The sequence below is a fragment of the Dermacentor andersoni genome, chromosome 2 (assembly GCF_023375885.2).
Source record: "Dermacentor andersoni chromosome 2, qqDerAnde1_hic_scaffold, whole genome shotgun sequence".
NCBI lineage: Eukaryota > Metazoa > Arthropoda > Arachnida > Ixodida > Ixodidae > Dermacentor > Dermacentor andersoni.
In genome coordinates this window covers 222,528,198-222,552,708 of record NC_092815.1, presented here as the reverse complement: position 1 = coordinate 222,552,708, position 24,511 = coordinate 222,528,198, and the positions used below count along the sequence as shown (strand labels likewise).

General features: G+C 46.2%; 1 pseudogene; it reads right to left on the bottom strand.

The window, feature by feature from the left end:
* Positions 1–4,993: 4,993 nt before the first annotated feature.
* On the bottom strand, positions 4,994–5,754 carry LOC126539991 (uncharacterized; annotated as a pseudogene).
* Positions 5,755–24,511: the final 18,757 nt, after the last annotated feature.

Genomic DNA, 24,511 nt, shown 5'->3' with positions numbered 1-24,511 from the left:
TCAAACAAATCCGCACGGTGCAATCTCTGCATATGCCGTTGTGATTTTTCTACCGATGAATACATGTGACATCGCCGAATAAGTGCAGTCGAAGTCGCCTCAAGAAGAGTAATTGCCAATGTATTGATGGAAACGCGTAACATACGAACGAAGTCACCAAACACACATGTAGGTTAATAAAAGCGCGCGTTAGTGCTGTACCGCCGATGCAATTCTGCTGCATACGCCGATGGACTACCGTTCCCGCTGCAGTTTGTGCAATTTTAAATTCCCCAAGGGAGCTGCTTCGAAACGTACAAAGCTAAAGACTGACTAACTTTTCAGTGCTTTTTTATATTACTAGAGAGAGGTGCCACATGATATATTTAAAGGCCAGTCAAAGTAGATGAGCGCTGGCGGCAAGGCCCGGTTTAGTCGTCTGCAGCGTAAGTGTAAGAAAGAATTCAGTTTAGTACAAAACTCGCATGCAAGAAAGGACTACGTTGTGAAACAAAGAAATCACAAATCACTGGGCGTGTTAAGTTTGCACAGGCAGCATCGAGGTGTGATGACTTCCCATTCCGAAACGGGACGCGAACTTTTCAGCGAGAAATAGAACAAAAATACCATATGCAGCAGCTATTAGAAATTCTCGCCCTGAACTACCTATTTTCTAAACACATTTCCCAAAACGCAAACAATATCTAAGATGCCCTCGGGCGAAAAGAATAAAGCTGTTAAAGAAGCACTTCCTTGGAATCATTCCGATAAGACAAAGCGTGATTTATACCCTTTACAAACAAGGCAGGGTGAAAACTTCGCAGCTCAAAAGAATCGACAAGAGTTATGCATGGAGCAACTAGCAACAGTTAAACATGTGCGAAGCCACGCATAAAATAGATGGAAAAACATGAAGTGCGCGACAGCTGGTGCGAAGATTTACCGCGCCACATGAAACCAACAATTTCAGTTCTTGCAAACTTCGGTAGCTTTAACATACAACGCAATGCGCTCGTGCAGTCGTGCTACCTAGCTAGCGCAACGCGGCAAAGAAGCGGAAAACAATATAAGCGGCAAACAGCATTCCGAACTTTAGCGAAATGCCTTTAAACCTCATGCTGCACTGCAGACAAACTTCGTTGCTCACGCGTCTAACTATGATCGAGTGGGAAAAAACACCGACGAGACAAAGGAAAGGATGAGAACAAGAAATTTCCCTTCGAAGCGACGATCCACTTTTGCTACCGTTGCTCCCGCTGATGAGGCTTTGCCGGGAATGATTAGAACCTTATCGCCGGCACGCCTTCAGCGGTATTTGAGCCCCCCACCCTGCAACAATTCTTCGACATTCCGTGAAGCTTTGGCCACCCTACACGTGCGAATGGTGTTGCCTATCTTGCTCTGAAAACGTGAATAAGACAGAGAAGCACGATGAACGACACAACAAACTACGGCGCGCGCCAGGCTCCTCTCCCGCGTGTTCTGCGCAAGGCCGCCACCAGTGGCGCGTCCGTTGGCGTGCACGGCGCCTATACCGTCATTCCCATGACGGCACGATGCCCCCTTAAGAAACTCCCATAGACGGTGGCGCCAGATTACCCTCTAGGTGTTATAGCGAGAAACTCTATGCCCATACTTTATTCCAGGTTGCCAACCGAGTACTCACATTTGGCTAAATGCTGATAATAGACGCTACATTACCATCCTTGGGGAAAGTGAAATGAATGCGGACACAATGTAATTAGGGAAGTCATAAACGGAAAACTTCACTGTTGAAAAGTCGTGAATGTCTCCTACGAACGAACAGTCACAATGTCAGGTTGCGAAATCAGAAAGATGGCGTGGAGGCTTTCTGTTTCTCTTTGGGTAGCGCTCTCTTGGAGAACTCTGGTGCAATGCAGATGGTGCAGGATCTGGCACTAAGGTGGGTAGAGGATATATGATGTCATCACAGTCAGATTATGTTTTGGCTGGTGCTTGTTTAAGGCCAGAGGCATGTCTGAAAAAAACTTGAGTGGCGCGTTTTTACTCTAATCCCTCTCGATGCCTTGATTTCTGATTCATGAACGCTGACAATGGTATGAGGGCCTGGATCATAGTACGAAAGTGAACTTGTGCACAGTTGTTTTCAACTTTGTTACGACTTCCGTTTCCGAAGCAGCTTAAACAAAGCAAGGCAGAATATTTCTCATCGGTCTGCCAAACAGCAGTTCACACGGTGATCTTCCTGTAGTCAAGTGTTTTGAGGACCTGCATGACATCAGGAAAGTGTCGAGCTCTACTTTCCAATTTGTGTTCTCAAGCTGACTAGTGTGAACATCCTTTTTCAATGTTCTCATGAACCGCTCAGCTTCGCAATCAGCTTGAGGCCACAAAGGTGTGATCCGATGATGCCGAAATCCTAATTCTTTGGAAATGCAGCAAGCAAACTCTTTGCCTTGGAATGGTGGCCCATTGTCACTTTTTACCTGTGCAGGGATTCCAAACTGGCGAACACTTGTCGCAGGGAGGGAAGCACATTGTTTGCACTTGTGGAATGTATGGCTTGTACCACTGGGTATCGTGAGAAGTCATCTAACACCACCATAGCGTACTTTCCATCTGGGAAGGGACCAAAAAAGTCGACTGATACTTCTTCCCAGGGACCACTGGGTAGTTCCGTCATGGCAAGTGGTTCTTGCTTTTTTGGGGAACAGCTGCTTGACATGGTAGACAGCTTTTAATCAAAGTGTGCACGAGCTTATCCATGTCTGGGAACCACACCTTTTCTCTTAACATTTGTTTTGTTTTCACAATCCCTTGATGGTCCTTGTGGGCAAGCAGCACTGCTTGTTTCTGCAAGGTAGGGGGAAGAACTAGGCGTGTTCCTCGAAGGACGATGCCTTCGGGCGTTGTTGTTAGTTCTGTTTTTATAGATGCAAATGGCTTCAGTTCAACTGAGACCCAGCTGGTGAGTGTGGGGTGCCGGATAGCACTGATAAGCGAGTGTAGCTACTGGTCTGCTTTCGTTGCATCAGCGACTTCTTGCACCGAAAAGGCATTTGGGATGTTGTGGCGCTGGATAAAGTTGAAATACTCATTAGGTACTTTGTCGATGCGGGCACACATTTTCGTTTCAGGAACTGGATGCCTGGAAAGGTAATCGGAAGAGTTACTACTTCCTGCAGTGTGTTGTACAACAAACTTGTACTGTTGAATGCGTAGAGCAAGGCGCTCAATGCGGGCAGATGGTGATGATCTTGGGTTTCCCAGTATGCTCACTAAAGGCTTGTGATCAGTCAGCAAAAGGAAGTTGACTCCACAAAGGTAAAGACGGAAGTGCTCCATGGCCCATACAGCTGCGAGCATCTTACGTTCAATTTGGGAGTAGCGACTTTCAACTGGTGTAAGCGCTCTACTTGCATAAGCTATCACTACAATGTCTTCATTGTCACGCTGTGTGAAGATAGCACCCAGTCCGTGTGGACTTGCATCTACCACCAATTCTGTCGGTTTGGATGGGCCAAAGTAAGCAAGGGTGGAGGCATCGGACATGGCTTGCTTTAGGCTCTCAAGAGCATTTTGCTGTCGTTCCGTCCACTCCCATACAATATCTTTCAGTGTCAGTTCACGTAAAGGCTGTGTGAGGTCAGCAAGATTTCTCAGAAATCTGCCTGAATAGTTGATCATTCCTAGCAGGCTCTTCACTTCTTGTGGTGATCCCGGTGTTTTAATTTGTAGGAAGGCTGCTATCTTCTTAGGATCAGGACGAACGCCATCAGCTGAAAAATTAAGTCCAAAGAAGTTCAGTTCACGTTGATGAAAGTGAAACTTCTTTTCATTCAGTGTCAATCCAGCTTCTTGGAGTAGCTGCAGAACGGCTTCCAAGGACATGTCGTGCTCCTGTTTTGTTTGCCCAAAAACAAGAATATCATCACTAACGTTCAGGACATTGGGGATGCCGTTGAGCACTTGGCGTATGGTGTTCTGAAAGATTTCAGCTGCACTACTGATGCCGAAGTTCAGTCGTTTGTAGCGAAACAAGCCAACATGCGTTGAGAACGTGTTGAGTTGCCTTGAGGAAGGGTCAAGTTCCAACTGATCATATCCATTCCTAAAGTCAAGATTGGAGAACATTGTTGCTCCATTTAAGGCAACAATGATGTCATCCACTGTTGGGCACAAATGTCGTTCACGTTGAATGGCAGTGTTCACAACACGCATGTCAATGCAGATTCGAATTTCATCAGGCTGATGCGGTTTAGGCACAATAACCACAGGGGACACCCACGGCGTAGGTCCTATGGCTGGCTCAATGATGTCTTCTGACAGGAGGCGTTCAAGTTCTTTCTCTGTGGCGTCACGTAAGGCAAACGGAATACGCCTGTGTGGTTGTGCAACAGGTGGGACAGTGTCGTTCACAAAAAGATGAATGTGCTGGTTTTTGAGTTTTCCAACTCCACTAAACAACTTGGAAAATGCTTCCACGATTGACTTGTCACCTTGATGCTCATTAACTTGGTATGTGATCTAGACAAGCCCCAGGTTGGATGCTGCTATGAAGCTTAAGAGTTGTGCACAGTTTCCGCTAATGACAAAGATGTCTTCTTCAATGCAGTTATCTTTGTATCTCATTGTGACAGAGACGTTGCCTAGAAGTTCAAGTGGAGATGTTGCTTTGTATGGGAACACTCTGATGGATGTTTCCTGGAGTTTCACCTTTAGGCGATAGCTCTTAAAGTCATTTTTGCCAACAATTGACCCTGTTGCACCTGTGTCGATTATGAAAGTGACCGGCACATTGTTGACAGTGACAATAACTTTTGGAGATGGGCCTGTCTGAGGTGAGGTCATGGCAACGTAAACATACTCGTCACTGCTTGAACTGGTGTCACGGGTGGCAGCACATTCTTTCGTACTAGAACTCTTCTTACTGCAGACTGTCTGTGAATTCCTACTTGGACCATTGTCACAGTCCACTGCTTGTACCATTTGTCTCGTTGAACGACCGAATCGTGCAAAGTGACCAACCTTGTTACATGTCTTGACCCATGCAGCACAACTTGATCGTCTGCCTTGGTGAGGCCACTTGCCACCGAAGTTGCGACAATCTGCTGATGAGACACGAGGTCGTTGCGGTGCATAGGTCTGTCGTGGCATCTGTCGGCTGTTTCTTTGGTGTTGGCCATGGTGCTGTCCTTCCTTGTGCACTGCGAGCACCGCCGCATTGCTATCGACGTTCTTTTCGATTTCGGATACATCCCGTTCGACATCCTCGAGCATTCTTCCCTGTTTAAGTAAGTCTAGTAAAGTGAGGGATGAAGCATTGCATATTTGCGAAGACGAGACGATATCAGCATCGACGTTCTCGAAGTTACAGTAGCGAGAGAGCTGCCGGAGGCGTGCGTAGAATGCGTCCAGTGGCTCACCAACGTTTTGCTGGGCTTGGCGAAATTTGTAGATTGCAAAGGTGGAGTTCACTCGCGGGGCAAAGTATGCACTCAGTTTCGCTCGTGCGGCATCGTATTCTGGCGTCCATGGGCTCTGCGTGGTCTGGGTCGTGCTTGTAGCTGTTGCAGCTTGTGTAGGGCTGTCGGGTAGGGAGCGAAATATGTCGTAGACTTCTTCGCCGACGTAGTGCAGGAGGAGCGCTTTCTTGCGTGCATCTGCCGTGATATCACACGCTAAAAGAAAGTTCTCGAACCTTTCTATCCACTTGGTCCATTCGTGACCAGTATTGTTGGCGTCTGTGGCGCGAAGGTCGAAACTTGGGAAGGGAGGCAGCGCGTGTGCCATGGCTGCGATTGCCGGTTGCCGCTTGCTGCCGAGAGATGATACGACGAAATGACTGTTGGTTAGGCACTCACATTAAACCAAGTAACACTTCTGACACCATTTTAGTGTTCGCGTAGACCGGGATGCGGTCTGATTGATTAGATTGGAGTGACACGGTGATACGTACTCATTGCTCAAGCTCCCATACTTTATTCCAGGTTGCCAACCGAGTACTCACATTTGGCTAAATGCTGTTAATAGACACTACAGCTCGTACTCACCTCCGCTCACACTCACTGGCACTCACCCGCACTCGCCTCCACTCACACTCACTGCCCCACCCTTGCACTCACCTCCGCTCAAACTCACTCGCACTCACGTCCACTCACACACTCGCACTCATGCCTTTGAAACGAGTGCAAGTGAATGTGAGTGCACTCATGAGTGAGTGTGCTTCCGTGTGCCGTTCACAATTTGTGTATATTCATAACGAAGCTTCCAATTTAGCGCCCATTACATCTGGAGTGCGACAAGGCAGTGTCTTGGGCCCCGTTTTATAGTTAATATGCATAAACGATTTACCTTCCCGATTACATGGTAACATGTCCGTTCATTTCCTGACGATTGTTTTTCGTACCGAGAAATTAATTGCAATGATGGTCACCATGTGCAAAATTCTACCTTTTCTTGTTGTCAGGAGTGGTAGGTGACTCTAAATGCCCAAACATCAGTAATGCGAACAGTAAGCAGAAAGGAATAGATATTTGATTTTTCTTACATTATTAATGACACACCTCTTACTTGTGTATTCCAGGGTAAATATTTAGGTGTCACTTTAACATGCGCTCTTTGATGGGAAAACCATGTTAACCTAACCTCAAGTGGAAATCAATGTATATGCTGAGCGCCAAAGCGACTCATCTTTCATAGAAGACGCCTTCTTCTTGCGCCAGCAGATACAAATCTGCTGGCCTACAAAATGCTTCTTCGACCATTGCTGGAGTACACCAGTATTGTTTAATTTACGTACACAAAAGAACTCGTAAGAGGGGGTGCAGAGGAAGTCAATAAGGTTCATTTCTAACAAATGCAAGTTAACGGATTCTACTGAATTATTATAAAAGAGCTGGTTTATTAACACTGCAAAGTAGGGTAAAACTAGCACTACTAAAGTTTTTGTTTCAAATTTATTCATGGTGACAAAACCATTCACACACCCGTACGAAGTTCTTTGAACCGTTCTAGGTCGACATGCCACACGCACTCTAGAACACCTAATGAATACACCTTTAACTCAAATTGCTTTAAGTATTCGTATTTTTTTACAACAATTAGGGAATGGAATGAAGTTAGTCTTTCCATTACTAACGCTTTATATTTAAATAACTCCATGACTTCGAGTGGCCGCCAACTTCGACAGCGTTCGCGCGGAGCTTTCCCGTTGATCATCGAGGAAGGAATGGCAGGTAGACGAGACGACATAAAACAAACTGGTTGAATACATCGCTACGGGCGAGCGAACATCGAGCAACATAGCACCGTAGTGTATGCCAGCAACTACGAAAGTTGGGAGAGTTCTTGTCTACAGAGCAGCGCTCTCTCTCTTTATAGCCCGTACGGGGTTCTATCTTCACAGCACTGCAGTCTGGAACAAACGATTCCAATGCTTTTTTATGCTCTCAAGGACGCATTAGCGTTATGTACTCGCGCGTGGCTTGCCTTCCATTCCCACGAAACACGGGGGCAGCCATTTGATGTCTAAAAGATGTATTGAACGGCTAATTCAAAAGTCAAGTAGCTGTCTTGATCAAGACATTTTGTAGTCATGGACGTCTAGAAGTACTTCAGTAAGCCCTGCTAACGTTACGCTAAAAGTTGGCCAATGGACAGCTTGACAAGAACAACTGAAGACTTCTATTAGACATTCCCTGAAATTCTTGCGGCAGCTGTTACAGTAACACGAGGTTTCCCCATAGTTACAATTTATTTTAAACGAGGCACGGACATCACAAAAAAGAAGTTTATATTGTCGAATAGAGTGATGCATACGTAGTTTTTCCATATGTGAACCATGGGAATAGTGTAGGGCAGCCTCATTGGTCAATTAGTGCTTTTTACTTAGACTAATCGATTGAATGCCACCTGTCAGAATTATTTTGGAAATAAAACAACATCTGTATTGTATGCTGATATCATGACAATGTTCGCCCATTGACAAACAAGAATGCCTCTGCATGAAACACATCATTATTGACAAAACTTCACCCTGCTGGGTCTCCATCGAATTGAAATGGTTTTAGCAGGGAAACATTTTGTCGGTGATGCTGCAGTTCAGGCAAAAATTACATCCTGGTTTCAGCTACAGGGGGCAGGATAGCCTGACAGCAGTAGACGAAAGAGAACGCTGTGCTGCAAGGAATTGTTAAGAAATAAAGGATAGTTCGCATCTGGGAAAACGCAGCGTGGACCACTCTAACTGGCAATATAAATATATTTTTTTCTGATGTCCATGCCTCATTTGAAAGTAAATTGTAACTTACTTTGTGGGTGTCCGTTGTAAGGTAACGCCACATGCTTGCACAGCATCACGCAGAAATAATGACCAGTTCTTCGGCATACCCCCGTTAGTGAATTCCTTGCACGCTGCATCTTACCGGAACTGAAAGATAAATCATAGTATGCCGTTATTTTTTTAATACACGAAACATGATTGCAAGCGAAAGTGCAGCAAGATATCTGCTTCACACCATGTCACATTGTCATACTTCATTACCTAATAAATTAGAAAAGATGCGGTACGTGTAATTAACAAGAGTAACAAATAGCAGCAAAGGTGATCGTGCATTAATCTCGAAGATGATTGCCGCCGCTGCCAGAGCAGGCCAGCCTTCGTAGGAGAGCATTGGCTGCCCACAAAAGCTTGCTGGCACAGGCCACGCGTGAAGGTTCTTGTAGACATAGGCAACGCAATACCTACACAGAAGAGGGAAAAAAGGCGAGGGAAGAAATGGGAATGCTGAAATTGGAACTTCAATTAGCAATATGTGCGAAGTAAGAAGTTTGGCTCACATTAAAAATAAATTTAAGCACTCCTCTTAAATTACGGGTATGTTAAGGTATGTATGTGATGATGTTTAAAATGACTAGTATATTTCCTGGCATATAGTTCTTAAATTGCAGAGCAGAGTCAACATCAGCCTTGAAACTAATATATAGTGTTTCGTGGCTAAAAAGCCACTTATCAACTTGCCAAACAAGTCTGAAAAGCTTCCTGCCAAATATAATCAGTTTAAACCAGTAATCTCCTCAGCAGGTAAATGATGTACTAACTTAATTAAAAAGTTAAATAACGTTTTATATTGTTAAACCAAAAGCACGTTTGGCATTTTGCACTGTCTAGCTGTTGCCTTTTTTCAAACTTAAACATGACACAATACAGTGTAAGCAGGTAGCATGTAAAGGAGGACTGGTGATAAAGTAGTGTCCTAAAGCAACACTTCTAGGCTGGATCAATCATTCTTGTTGACATATTTTCATGTGACCCTAATTGGCTTAGGGCAATACTTCACACCAATGACGCATCACCTTGAATGATATGTCATAAATATTGTATCTCATGATGTGATCAAACGATAACATTGACCACTGTCTTGGAAGTGTTAACATGCTTGTTGCGCAAGAAAGTGCTAAGTCATTTGTGTAGGTAGCATATTCATAAGTGCATCTATAGACCCAGGTAATTCTGAGCATCTACGTTGACTCGCAATTGAGAAGCCACTGCACACAAAAATATGTATTCAAGTAATGGTCCATGTTGAATAATTGTCCACCTATTGAAAGGTCAAATCTGGCAGCCTACTGTGCCAGGCCAAATGAATTGCCAAATTTTGATAACACCTCCAATGATATTATTGAAATAGATGACAAAAAACAGCACAGGTAAAGTTAGATTGACAAAATTTTAAAAGCACCTCTGCAAACTGCATGCTGGAACCCTCAGCATCATGCCTGTTCTACATGCACATATGTTGCAGCACAATCTCTGTCTCAGACGCAGGCGCCTCCACATATTGTGCGATTTCCTCACAATGACGTTAAAAAACAGTCTGCACAAGCTACCTGATGTGATTCGTTTGGCAAGCGCCAGCCAAGTGCTGACGGTGGTAGAGCCAAATTGAATTTCGGTCTTGTATGGAAGCCTCAGACCATGTTTATCAATTGTAGCGGCTAAGCATACCTTTTGCAGCACACACATAAATCTTAAATTAGACTGCTTGCTGGTGCTGTACAATAAATTCCTGTAAAGACACAGAAAATGACACATAAAACATTTAGAATACAGAACTAATCACATACTGGCTTGAACACATTTGTGCATTAAGGACGCAAGGTGTAATGTACACTGCTGTAGCAAATTCTTACTTATCCATGGAATACTGGTAATTGACGACAGAACAGAGTTAATTTGCGAGTTCTTACATAGCAGTGACAACCTACAGTTAAATTTTGTAAGGCTTAGAGAAACTAATTAATAGTATAACTGTGTATGTATACTGGCACTGAGAAATTGGTTATAATAGTGGCAGCTTATAAGGGACCAGTGCAAAAAAATGCCCGTTTGTGAGACACCAACTAGCTATTTTACCACGAAGCGCTCCCTGGCCTTAACCCATGCACAAAGCACTGGGAGGACCAGAGAGGGTACAGTACATTGGCTTACAGTGATCATGATGAAGTCCCTCATCCAGCTAGCGCCAAGGGACAAGAAGGATGCACAGCCGTCTATAGAGTGAAAAGAACAAATTAAGAGAGCATCAAGTCAGTTGAAAGGCAGATTTGCAATTACAAATGAGGTGACCCACAGTCATTCATTAATAAATGCCAAGCAGTCGTGATTGCAATCCCAGATGAAGCACCTACTAGGCTAGTAGTTTTGCTGGTCACTTTGAACAAGGCACCAGTATTTCTTTTACATCAGCAGCCGATAGTATTTGGAATTGTATACACGAAGTAAACATTGCAGTTATATTTTTGTTTTGCTGTAAAGTGGGAACGCTACAAGCTGCATAGTCACTGACACGCGCTCGCGCACGCAACGCTGTAACCCATGCAAGAACAAAAGGACACAAAGTAGAGCGAGTTCAGTCTGGTTCAGGATTACAGCCAGCGCGTCCTCATCAAATGCACTTCCTTCGGTTGATTCGTGCTGCGTTAACCACAAAGACTAACAAGCAGAACCCTCGTATAAAATAAAGATGACGAAAACTCGCTGGGCAGAAGAGCCCATCCATCAAGTGTTGTCGCGGGTAACACCTAAAAATATTCACATTATTGATGAAAAACGAAGTGCAAAGTATTTCACTTACCGGAAAAAGTGTTATCCGAACGTGCGGCGTACAAAGACGCACCAACAACAATGAAGGCGGCGAACGCAGATCCCGCCATTGTGGTAGTAAGCCGTCGGCGAAAACACAATACAGCCGATGTCACGCAGCACTGATGGAAAACACACGGCAAAAAGCGTCAGCACACCTGAGGCTGTGCGGAACAAACGTAGGAAGTTATTGCAGTTTTCTAAAACACTAAGGAAGGAAGGTGATCGTGTGCGTCTTATTTTTGACAGGCTGTGCCTAAATAACGCCACTTACATTTGGGACGCAATTAAGCTCTAATTGCGCGGTGTGTGCACCACGCACCGACGCCCGCTCAGCAATCGCCCCACCGACGCGACGTGCCCCTTCTAAGCGTCAAGCACATGTGACCACCCCATCTCGTTCAGACGAAAAGGTATCTTTCTTCTACACTAATATCACAAGTGTTCTTTCTAGAAGTGTTGAACTATCTTCAATTATCGACTCAAGTTCGCCTTCCATCATCGCACTAACAGAAACGTGGCTGAACGATACTGTTTCGATAGTAATATTCTTCTCAGTCAAGTAGGTTTTAACTTTTTTCGCTGCGATAGAAAGGATCGAAGAGGCGGGGGTGTGCTTATTGGAATTTCTAAAGATTTCTTTGCTATGCGTATCCTTGTTAACTCATTTCTCGAAAGCGTATTTGTGTCCCTGAAGCTTGGTTCCACTGACCTCATTGTTGGTGCTTCTTATCGCCCCCCGGACATGAATGCGACCTTCGAAAGTGAATTTCATCGCGTTGTTGTTGAAATATGCGGGAGGTTTCCAAATGCGGTTCTTATAATCTTCGGAGACTTCAAATATCCTAATATTCAATGGTCTACATTATCTGTTTCAGCCAACGATACTCAGGCACAGGAATTTCTTGATTCTTGCCTTGATTTTTCGTTGTGCCAGCTTATCGAAAAACCTACACGTTGCTCGGCACATGCGCAAACATTCTTGACCTAATTATAGCTTATCGACCTGACCTGTTTACTGACATAGCCCATCTCGATGGTCTTTCTGATCATGACATAATTACTGGAAGCTTAACTTGTTCACTTAGCAAAAAGAGAGTTGCTGGAAAGTGTGTAAGGTGTTATAAGCGAGCCAATTTTGATGCAATATGTATCGAATTATCCCATTTCATGGAACATTTTATAGATGCCCACTTGTCACGTTCCATAGAAGATAACTGGAACCTTTTTAAAAATCCTCTTTCAAACTTAATTGACAAATACATTCCAGTTATGACCATCAAAACAAGCAACATTTTTCCATGGTTCAATCGGCAATTACGTCGACTTAATAATAAAAAGAAACGACTTTTCAGAATGGCAGACAAAAACAGATTGTCGGCTTCGTGGTGTCGCTATAAATAGTGTGACAAGGAATATCAACAGCTTTTAAAAACTACTCGTCGTCGCTTTTTCAGTCATGATTTGTCATCTTTGCTAATAAATAGCTCTCGGCGCTTTTGGCGCACAATAAATCCCAGCAACCACCCCGATGTAACTCCTGCTAATACTAATGGTTCTCCTGTTACTGAATCCGAATGTGCTAAGTTATTAAATGATTCATTTTCAACAGTTTTTACTCTTGAGGATATTACTACATGCCCTAACATTGATGTTGTTTCCGGTATTAATATGACTGAAATAATAATTGACGAAGCTGGTATTTTATCTCTAGTTGGAAAATTAAAAACTTCATCTGCATCTGATCATAATGGCTTCAACAACAAAATACTTAAACATATTTCTTCTGGTATCTATCATTGCTTGGCAGCCATTTTCTCTCTATCAATATCGTCAGGCACCATTCCTCAGGACTGGCTAATAGCAAAAGTAGTGCCCATATTTAAATCAGGGGATCGCTCGTCCCCACTTAACTACAGACCTATATCTTTAACTAGTACCGTCTGTAAACTCTTGGAACACGTTATACACTCACAAGTAAATACATATTTAGAGGAACACAATATCATCTTCAAATACCAGCACGGTTTTCACAAGGGCTTCTCATGCGAAACACAACTTGCAGGATTTACTCAGGATTTACACTCATCATTGGACGCCGGCATCCAAATTGACGCCATATTCCTTGACTTCCCAAGAGCTTTCGATCGAGTTCCTCACCACCGGCTCTTACTGAAACTTAGACAACTTAATATTCACCCACTTGTTCTGGCATGGATGCAAGCCTTCCTCTCTAAAAGACAACAGTTCACGTCGGTCAATAACTTTGACTCTCCTTTCGTCCCAGTCTCATCCGGTGTTCCTCAAGGAAGTGTGCTCAGTCCATTGCTTTTCCTAATTTATATAAATGACTTACCCTCCTCCGTCAAATCTAGAGTTAGACTATTCGCTGACGATTATTTTATTTACCGCAACATCTGTTCTGAAGCTGACCGCCAATCTCTGCAATCTGACCTTGACTCCTTAACTTCGTGGTGCACAACGTGGCTATAATGACACTAAATCCTTCAAAAAGTAAGTTGATGTCTTTCACTGAAAAAGCTTCTCGCATTCCAACGTCTTACTTGCTAAATAATACTTCAGTGGAACTTACGACCACGTACAAATATCTTGGAGTTAACTTTCAGACTGACCTGTTCTGGCATTACCATATTAACGTCACCCTTGCTTCAGCAAACCGCTCACTTGGGTTTCTTCAACGTAACTTGAAACACACCCCATCGCACTTACGTAAACTGGCTTATATCACTTTAATCCGCCCTAAAATAGAATATGCCTCAGCCATTTGGGATCCCGATCAAGACTACACTATTAAAAACATCGAAGCCCTGCAGAAGCATGCTGTGCGGTTTATTTTTTCGGATTAATCACGTCACACCAGCGTCACTTCATTGAAGAATCGTACTGAACTGCATGTGTTATCATATCGCCGTAAAATCGCTCGCTTATCACTTCTTCATAAGCTCTACCATCATGCATCACTTCGCGAGGACTTCTTTAGGCTACCCTCTGCCATCTTTTCCGCCGTGATCACCCTTTTAAAATCGAACGCTTCACGTGTCGCGCACTAACTCATGCCAGATCGTTCATACCGCGCACCATAACCGAGTGGAATAGCTTGCCATCACACATCGCAACCGTCATCGACATAAATGAATTCCAGAAACTTCTAATCATTAATGAAAGTGCGTAACCCTTTCTTGTGTCATGTCCCCGCCCATATTTTTTCCACTACGAATGATGTTAAAAGACGTTCTTGTCCACTATGTAACATGCATATTTTTATGGTTATTGTTCCTATTTTTATTGCGGTGTTTTGCCTTTTCCTTTTAAGTTCACGTGTTGTATTGTTTTCTGATTTGTTATACATTAATGGTCTGAGTGCTTTCCATGACCCGGATTACCCTCCATTTCTCGTGTCGGTGATTCGTATGCTCTGTTTGTACACTTCTGATTATTATTACTACTACAATAATCTTAAAGGAATACTGACACAAAAATTTGAAGTCGAGATAACTTGCGAGATCGATTTAGTTGGGCAAACACACATCGTCTATAAAATATCAGCGGCGAATATCGCTTAGAACATATTTAAAATCAATCTTAAAGTGCGTGCGCGCAGCCAACCGCAAAACAGAGCAGCTTGCGACATTGACATCAAGCGGGATTGTAAATAGCCAAGAAAACGCTACGTCATATGGCTACGTCACGAATTATCGTTGGCTGCCATGCGGCTTACACGTGCTCTTCTCCTCTGTTGTTGCTTGTTCTAGCTGTTGTACTTGCAGTGGGACGCTCTCCGTGTCGCTGCAACTGCAGTTTTTGTCGTGTCCATCGGGATATTTTCCACATTATCAGCTTGACTGCGCTGCCACAACGCTCAACGCCGATTTTTTGTGTCTTACCATTGATCGTGGCCGATGCGAGGGTTTTGTTGAGGTTCGTCCTCGCCATCGCCGGCTGCAATACCTGAGTCGCTAAGTGATTAGCCACGTCTAAAGCGCGAGACACATGGTGCGATTTTCCGTGCGATCTGTAGGACGGCGCGTCGTGTGCCACTTGCCGCATGCGGCGATTCGGGACACATGGTACGAATGAGCGAGCGGCGGGTAGCTCCGCCCAGAACCGGCGCCCCTGCGTGGAAGTTCGGAATGCTGCGTAACTTCGAACAGAAAGTGAAAGCAACCGTATTTGCACAGCTATCCTGTTTGAAACAAACGATGACAATATAAACACGTCTATGCGAGCACTGTAGACGTGTTTCCGTAAGGCCGCGTTAGCAGTATCAGATCCGTTGACAGCCGCCGATGGCCAGGAGCCGGCAGGCATAGCGCGCGCTGTGCCATCGAATCCAACACCGGTTGCGCTTGTGACACGATCGCTTGCAGCTCGTATAACGAAGCGCCTATGTTAGTCGGCACAACGTGTACACAGTTATGTCACGCTTAAATTGCAGCACATTTGATTTCATTGGCGCCGACAGAAGCGAACGAGCATGCCAGGCGAGCTTGCGATTGCTGGGATATAATGTAGGCATAGCTCGCCGGCCTTCAATCTGGGGCCGAGGGTCCTTGCGATGCGTCCGCAGCTCGTAATAAAGCGCCTAAGTTCGTCAGCACGATCAATGCCTGAACATTTATGTTTCTCTTAAGTGAAAATACGGTTAGTTTTCCCGGTGCCGTTAGTAGCGATGAGTAAACACGCCAGTCAGGCGAGCCGCTTCGTATACAGACGATTGCTGGCGCGTTTGCGCTTAGCGTGTCCGAGTAGAAATCACGCCAACGATTTACTATTTCGCGCAATGTTTTATAACTGGCACTCTTTCGAGGTTACTTTATTCTAGAAGTTATTTCGTGTCAGAAACAAATTGTAGCCGATTTATGTGCCGCCGTCAGCGGCGAAATAGGCCCGCGTTTCGACCAGGGAGAGAAAAAAAAACAGACATGCACAACCAAAGGAGCCGCCATTGCCGTCTCTGTTTCGTCTAGGTGCCGGCTCGTCAGCTGGCGCGAGACTAGCCTGCAGCCACGGTTGCCCTAGCAACCCTTGACATCATGCTCGCCACCGCCCGCGACCCTCGAGCGAATCAGTTCTCCGCGGTTCCTCTCGTAGCAGGGAACCGGTTCCTTTCCAAATGATTGACAACCTGTGTGACGTCAACAAAATTTGTCGTCCCACCCACCAGGGATGACGACAACGAAGCGCCGACCAATGGCAATAGCCAGACCGAACCGGTTCCAAAAGGTCTCCTCGATTTGGCTATAGTGAACTAGAATGATTTGGCTGCACTTTCTGCACTAGTTCAGGGGGTGCAGCACTCTAGCACTCGGTTTGCCAGTGCAGCTAGCGCCACCTGCACTTCGGCACTCGATTTGACGTCGTGCTGCACGAGTTCATGTACACTTCGGCACTAGACTCTCCGCAAGTTCTTTTCTCGTGCACTACGCAAGGCTTTTGATAGCAGACGACACATGCGGCTCCGTGGCCATGCGGGTGTTGGTAGACGGCATCGACGGCGCCTGCTATTAGTAACGCAGCACGTACGCCAGTTTTCTTCAGGATGTGTACGCAGCATCTTGTTAAGGGCGCTTTCCGGGTTCAACTGCTGCTAAATGCACTGAAGGCCGGGATTTTCCCTCAGGTCACAGTCGTTTGTATTAATTTTCACGAGCTTACCGCTACCTCGACGTTAAGTTTGCGCGAAACCACGTCGGTCAGTCGTTTGAAACGTTGTGCCATATATGATTCAGAAAGGTGTGGAAACCAGGCTTGGTCATGCTTTCTGAATAATGACACACCAACAAAATAACACACCAACAAAAGAAAAGCCACAGCCACCCAGTCGCAGCAGACGAAGGCCTGTACGTTTCTGCACTTTAGTCCTCGATTTGACCGCTGCACCGAAAGCGCTAGCGTCGCGCTACACTCACACTTCAAGAACTAGCGCTGCACTGGCACGACACTTTTCTGAACTAGTGCAAAAGGTGCAGCCAAATCGAGGAGACCTAAAGCGAACCACTACAGAATACGGCCCCATGATCAGAGCGGCGAGACGCCCGCCCGCCCCGCCCCGCCGGGTCTACCACGTGGCCATGACGTTCACGCTACCAGCGCTGTCATTGGCTGCGGTCGTCCGACCGATGCGGCAGTCGCACGACAATATTCAGTAAGTTGGTCGCGCACGCTGGCTGCGCGTCAGAGCATTTGTCATGGTTTTTTGCGAACATGTGACCACTTTGTTTACATTCCCGTTTCTCCCTTCTCGTTGCTCTCTGGAACCGAAACTTCGACTGGTTGCTACAAAAAAGACTGCAAATAATTACCTGTCGCGCTCTGAAGTAAATGAGGTTTCGTGCCGTGATTACTGGGTCATTAACTACTTATTAAAGCAGAAAAAAACACGTGGATTTTTTTGGGTCAGTATTCCTTTAATGGTCTTGTATAATTATCTTTTGTGATTATTGTTTATCAGTTCCTGTTTTGTAGTTTTTTTCAACTTATTACTCACTTATTACATCTGTATGCGTTACTGCACCCCCCCCCCCTATGTGATACCCTCCTGCGAGAGGGCCTTTATGGGTATTCTGAATAAATAAAAATAAATAAATGACTCCAGTTAATATCCAGTATAAATGTACAGAACGGCTTAAAATGACGCACAACTGGCATAACGAATCCACGACCGAGACATGGGGGGCGGCAGTGGCCGTTTTTCAAACTTCCTGCTTTCCAGTGTTTCTAGCCCGGAATGAGATGTCTCACAAATGTGGAGCCTGTCTACCTGACTGCCGTCGAAGTGATCGCAGCGCTGTGGCTCTGTGACACCGCTGTGGTCACTGAGACACCGGCGTTTCGCTCCTGCTGCTGTCAGTACCTACTGCGCGAGCATAAAAGAATGGTTTCCAGGCGTCGTGTGCGCGCCCCTATGGAAAACAATAACACGCCCTTGATTGTTGAAGTTCTGGTGTGAAATTATTTAACATTAAATCCAACTTGTTATCTTCCTTCCTACAAGTTCGATTTGGCTGTGGCGCCTTTTATTCGTTAACGCCGACGGCCTACGGTAACCGCACTTTTAACACGCCGTTTGGCATTTTATGCACTTTTAGGCAAAAAGGTCTGGAAAAGTTCTTCAATTAGACATTCTGAATGTGTTTACCAAAATAGACTCTGGGGGCACCAGTAGTGGGTTTTACCGCAGATAGAATATGTACTAGCACATTCCAGGTGCTGAGGTTATGTTTAAAAGAAATTCTATTTTCAGTCTTATCATAGATCAAGACGTCTATAGCCGTTTGTAGCCGTGTCAAGAGGTTTTTACGAGATTCTGTGTTTCGTGGGCTCGGTGTGTATTTGAATGAAAAAAAAGGGCTGCCGGCAAAAAAAAAAACAGAAACTTAGCATGCGACAATTGGGGGGGGGGGGGAGGGGATGAAGCGGGTAGCTAACCGGACAAGTCGGTATAATAATTTTAAAAAGCTGCTTTGGAGAGGAGGTGCCGCGCGGCTGCTGTTCCTCTTGCCATGACGGCGTAAACAACCATGTGCTCCGCCACTTTTCTGATTGGATTGGATTGGAGAAACTTTATTTATGCCTGCAGTTGGGCGCTCGCGCGCCCCGACGAGGGCCTACGTCATCCTCGAAGTTGCCGTTACTCGGCGCGGGTCTCCGCTCGCCGTTGCCGGCTCGCTGGGTCCGTGCCTTTCGAGCGCCTCGAGGACCTGCTGGACGGCCCAGAGCTGATCGTCTCGGTCGTAGCTCTTTGCGGCTGCCTCGAGCCGCGGTGGGAGTGTTCTTGATTTAGCGTCTTCTGGATATTTAATGCAGTCCCACAAGATGTGCGTGTAGTCTGCGGTCTCCCTCCGGCAGACTCTGCACATATCTGTCGGATATGTCTCGGGGTACATGCGATTCATCAGTTTCGGGCTCGGTAGCGATCCGGTCTGGAGCTGTCTCAGCACTACCGCCTCCGCTCGACTCAGTCTCGGGTGCGGGGGTGGAAGAGTCCTGCGAGCCAAGCGGTAGGCCTTCGCGATTTCATTGTAATCCGTCATGCGGTACTTAGTTCCGAACCACGTCGAACGGTCTGTCGCCGGGGCGCGGTTGGTTAGCGCTCGCGCCGCGGCGTGTGCCGTCTCATTATGGTTCTCATTGCGTTCCGACGCGTCGCCCGCGTGCGCCGGGAACCACTTGAGTCGTACTTTTCGTTCGTCTAGTTTTACCGCTCGCAGTACGCGCTCAGCCTCCCTGCAGATTTGCCCTTTGGCGAAGTTACGCACCGCCTGTCTTGAGTCACTCAGCACCGTGTGGCATTCTGCGTCGGCGATGGCCAGGGCGATGGCTACCTCCTCCGCTTGCTCCGCTTCGGTGCTTCTCACGCTCGCTGCCGTCCTCGTGGCGCCGGTTGACGCCTCTATGACGACCGCTGCGAAGGCGTTCCGTTGGTATTCGGCCGCGTCCACGTACCGCGCGTGTTCGTCGTTGGCATGCTGGTCGATGAGAGCCTTGGCCCTCGCCGCTCTTCTTCCCTTGTTGAACTCGGGATTCATGTTCTTCGGTATGGGGTCGATTCTGGTCTGGCGTCGGACCTCTTCGGGGACGGGGAGCTTCATCTCCACCTCGTTCGAGCGTCTTATTCCCAGATCGTCCAGTATCTTCCTCCCGGCTTTGGTCATGGACAGCCGCTCCAGTAGAGAGGTCCGTTGCGCTTCGGCTATTTCTTCGAGCGTATTGTGGAGCCCGAGTTGTAACAAGCGGGTCGTGCTTGTGGACTCGAACAGGCCCAGCGCCGTCTTGTCTGAAGTATCGCCCGCCCGCATGGGCCATAATTGAAGGGCGTCGAAAAGAGCGGCTGCATTACCTCGACCAATGAGAGCCATACGGAGATTCACACGGCAGGCTGGAATCCTCCATGCCTAGAGCGATGCCGCCTACATCGCTCGAGCGTAGCAGACGACCTTTCGCAGAGTGAATGTACGCATGGCAAGGCGTGTGCTTTAAGCGTTCGCGTTGGCTTTCTAGCTCCCAGTAACTTCGTGTGCAGCATAGAATTTCTAAACGGACGGTTATACTAATTTAGTGATGGCAGCTTTTTGTTTTCTGTTTTGATAGCTATTCTTTAAAGAAGTACCTGAACGAGCGCTGACGCTGTGCCATGACGACTCCGAATGTATCGCGTGCGCTACAATTAGGTACGCAGTATTTGTCAAGTGCGTATCGCAAGACCTCGTTGCGAATGGTTGTAAATCGCACATGTACGATCGAATGCCAACATCCTGACCTCCACCAAGCCCTCAGAAGCCTAAATAATCCGCGCCGTCCTTACCATGTGAATTCGTGGAGCTTATCAGCTATGACCTACAAAGTGTACGATGTAGGGTGCTGACAGACGCAAGCTGCGTCTGCGCAAGTCATTCGGAACCGAATTCACCGAACGAATTCCCACATTTTTATTGGACAACACCATATATATAGAACGCATGGTGCGTAGCGCCCTCTACATTTCTCCCCCGAGATATGCACATAAGAACACCAAACACTTCACAAGTCAAGTCTTCTCGGAGTCTTGACGCTCAAACCTGGTGACTCTCGCTCCACAATCATCGGAGACTTGTGGTGATGCTGTTGCCGTGGCGTCTATTACCGTGGTCTTCTCTTCGTGCTCCTCGCGGTTTTCACTCCGAGCTGGCTCGTTGAACTGGCCCATCGTTGGGTCCGAATAGGGCACTAGATGCATCCTATTACGCACAAGCACCGCGTTGGGTGTTTCCACCACGTACGAGCGGGGCTTCGAGGCTGGGCTGAGGACACGCGCCGTATCCTTGATGTCTCGAACCCACACCGTATCTCCCGGCTGCAGCGGAGGAAGGGCGGTCGCGGCACGATGGTGATCGAAGTCTTTTTCTGCCACCTTCTCACCTCTTCGTCTTGGCACTTGACATCGTCTGGTGCAGGCTACTTTGGTTTCAGGCGGTCCACTGTCTTGTGAAGCCTGGTCGCAAGCTGCGACCCAACAATAGCTGCGCTGGGCTGAACCCTGTGATGCTTGCAGTGTCTCTGTACTAAAGAAGAGCCAGAAAAGGATCGTCTGCTTTCGCAAACAATTCTTTGATAGTATTCACCATCCTTTTAACTTCCCCGTTTGACTGAGGATAGTTTGGACTTGAGGTGATGTGTTGCAAGCCATAGCGCTTCGCAAAAGTTGCAAAGGCATGCGAAGCATATTGCGGTCCATTATCCCTTCGTACTACTGCGGGAATGCCAAAACGAGAAAAAATGCTTTTGACTGCATTGATGAGTGCCTTAGAGTTCGTGCTTCGCATGTAGATGCCTTCAGGGTAGCGAGAACGATAACCAACTACAAGTAGGTAATTGTGTTCCTTGTAACTAAACAAGTCCATTCCTAAGCTTCTTGCCACGGTTGTTCTAGAGTCTTGGTTACCACCAATGGCTCATTTATTTGCGCTCGTGTGACTGCACACTGTCTGCAGCGAGTTACTGTCCCGTGTTTGCTGCGAAAGTCCGTACCACCACACGGAATTCTGGGCCCTTAGGCGGAATCAGCCCTGGTAGCCTTCATGGATAAGTTCGAGTTTATCCTTTTGCAGCAAAGCCGGGATGACAAAGCGATTACCTTTTAGCAGGACGCCGTTGCACAAAGAGAGATCACATCGATGGTTCTAGTACTTCTTGTGCTCCGGAAGCCTGTCTCGACGAGTCCAGCCTTGATGTAGTATTTGACGAGCTGGTTGCATTCCCAGTCCAGTTCTTGGTGCCTGCGAGCATCTACAGTAACCAGCGTCGTGCTTGTGACCATAGCAACTTGAAATTCTACAAACTTCTCTACCACATCCACCGGACTGATCCTAACATCCACCGGCTTCTCATCCGGAGCCCTTGAAAAAGTATCCGCAATGGCTAGCTGTTTGCCAGGAACGTAGATCACGCTAAATTGGTAACGCGTAAGTTTGATGCGAAACCTTTGAATACGTGGGGGCATCGTGTCCAAGTCAGCGTTTCCAAGTAGTGTTACCTGTGGCTGGTGATCGGTTTATACCGTGAAGTTTAGGCCACGCGCGTATTGGTCAAAACGGTACACTGTCCATGCTATTGTCAGTACCTCTTTCTCTGTTCCGCTTCAGTAAAGGCCGATCCATACGACGGACCAAGACCGCGGGCCGCTCGGTCACGTGATGCGACGTTACTGCCCGCCGCGGTCCGGTCCGGCGCAGAGCATATCCACACGGCGAACCGCCATAGCAGACGGCAGAGCAGACCAACCAGCTACACTCTCGGCCAGAGTGTTATCATTGTTATCATTCCGGCTCGAGTCCCACAAAGCCGGAAACTGCTCAACGAGGTAAACAAAATGAAAAAACCTCTTCGTCACTCAAAGAGGACACGGTGTTGAAAAAATATATCTGCTGCACGCACGCGTAGGCGGAACGGCGGACATGAAACGACTGGCTTGACTGGCTTTTGCTGAGCCGAAAACTAGATTGGATTTGGCTGAAGACACTCTGTTGCCGGAGAACATTCGTTGGCTAAGCCAAAATCGCTGCGGTTTGCATGCGGTCCGCCGCCAAAACGGAAGCGGGAAAAGCCTCGGCGACTTGTTGGACCGCGAAGGCCGCGGTCTTGCGCGGGCCAACGGCGGTACGCACGAACTGGTGACGTCCTATCACATGATGCGCGGACCGCGGTCCAAAAGAGCAATTTGGTCCGTCGTGTGGATCGGCCTTTAGTGACCTGGATGCGAAAGCTACCGCGCGTCGCTCGCCCGATGGTTGTTCCTGCATAAGAACCGTCCCCAATCCAAATGAGCTCGCGTCGCATGAGACAATGGTATGACGACCGGGATGATACTTAGCGACGCACAGGTTCCAGGTGAGCATCGCTTTTACCTGGTTACTTTTAAACGGTGAAAAGACTGTGACAAAGCGTACGCGTTGTTTTTATCCTTCTTTCAGAGCGCTTACAGAAAGTCATTTATACGCAAAACAATAAAAGCCAGAAAAGCAAGGAAACCTTGGATTACTGACAGTACGTTGAAGTTGATCAAACAAAAAGATGCTCTTTTCAAGCAATTCCTAGGCACAAGGGATGCAACAGATTTAGCAAAGTTCAAAAAATTTCGGAATAAAGTTAATGGTACTCTAAGGGTAGCAAAAGCGCAATATTTCGAAAAATTAATTAATGAATAAACGATAATGGGAATCGATATCACCTGGAAAAAACTAAACAGTTTACTTCGTGTAAACAATCAGCTAGAGAATGCAGCAGAGTGAGAAATAAATAATCAGCCGACATCAGTCACGGCATTGGCTGACGCTTTTAACAATCATTTTGTATCGCTAGTGAATAGTTCCTACGATCCTCGTTGCACAGAATACGTAAAATCAAAAGTCGTCGAAAGTGCATTCCTAAGCCCCACTAACACTCATGAAATCTACGGCATGTTTTTTCGCCTTCGAAATAGCGAAAGTTGCGATATCGATGATTTGCAGATTCGCCCAGCTAAGCATGTTCTAGACCTAATCTGTCCTATCTTAGAGCACGTGTACAATCTTTCACTGGCGAATGGCATATTTCCTCGGCGCACGCAAATAGCGAAGGTAACACCACTTTTCAAATCTGGTGACAGAAACGAGCTCTCAAATTATAGGCCAATATCGATCCTGCCTATTTTTTCTACATGTCTCGAGAAGTTGATTAATGCAAGAGTAACCTCTTTTTGTAAAAAGCACAATGTAATTAGAGACTACCAGTATGGGTTTAGAAAAGGTCGTTCAACAGAACTAGCTTTACTGATGCAAAAAGATAATTTTGCGAGGCGTTGAAGACAATTTAGTTACTCTCGGCGCCTTTATTGATTTTCGGAGGCTTTTGACACCCTTAATCCCAATACTCTACTAACAAAACTTGACATTTATGGCTTTAGGGGAAGTTTCCTGAACTTAATTAGAAGTTATTTGCAGTACAGGTATCAGACTGTTGTCGTAGGCAACAACTGTTCAAAAAATTTTCCTATATTCGCTGGAGTTCCTCAAGGAAGCATACTAGGACCACTATTGTTTAACCTGTATATGAGATACATAAGTAATATCAATACCGGCACACAATTTGTTATCTATGCCGACGGCACTAGTTGGTTCATAACTTCTAAGGACGTGAAAGAATTGCTATGTGTTGCTAATGATACACAAGTGGATCTTATTCAACTCATTAACTATTAATACTACCAAAACAAAAGGCGTGCTTTTTCAGCCAAAAAACAAAAAGCTTAGCATTGACGGACATCTAAGAATAGGTACTTCTTTCATAGAGATAGTACCATCGGTTAAAAGCTTAGGTGTCATATTCCAAGAGAATATGCTGTGGAATGACCATGTTAACATTATTGCT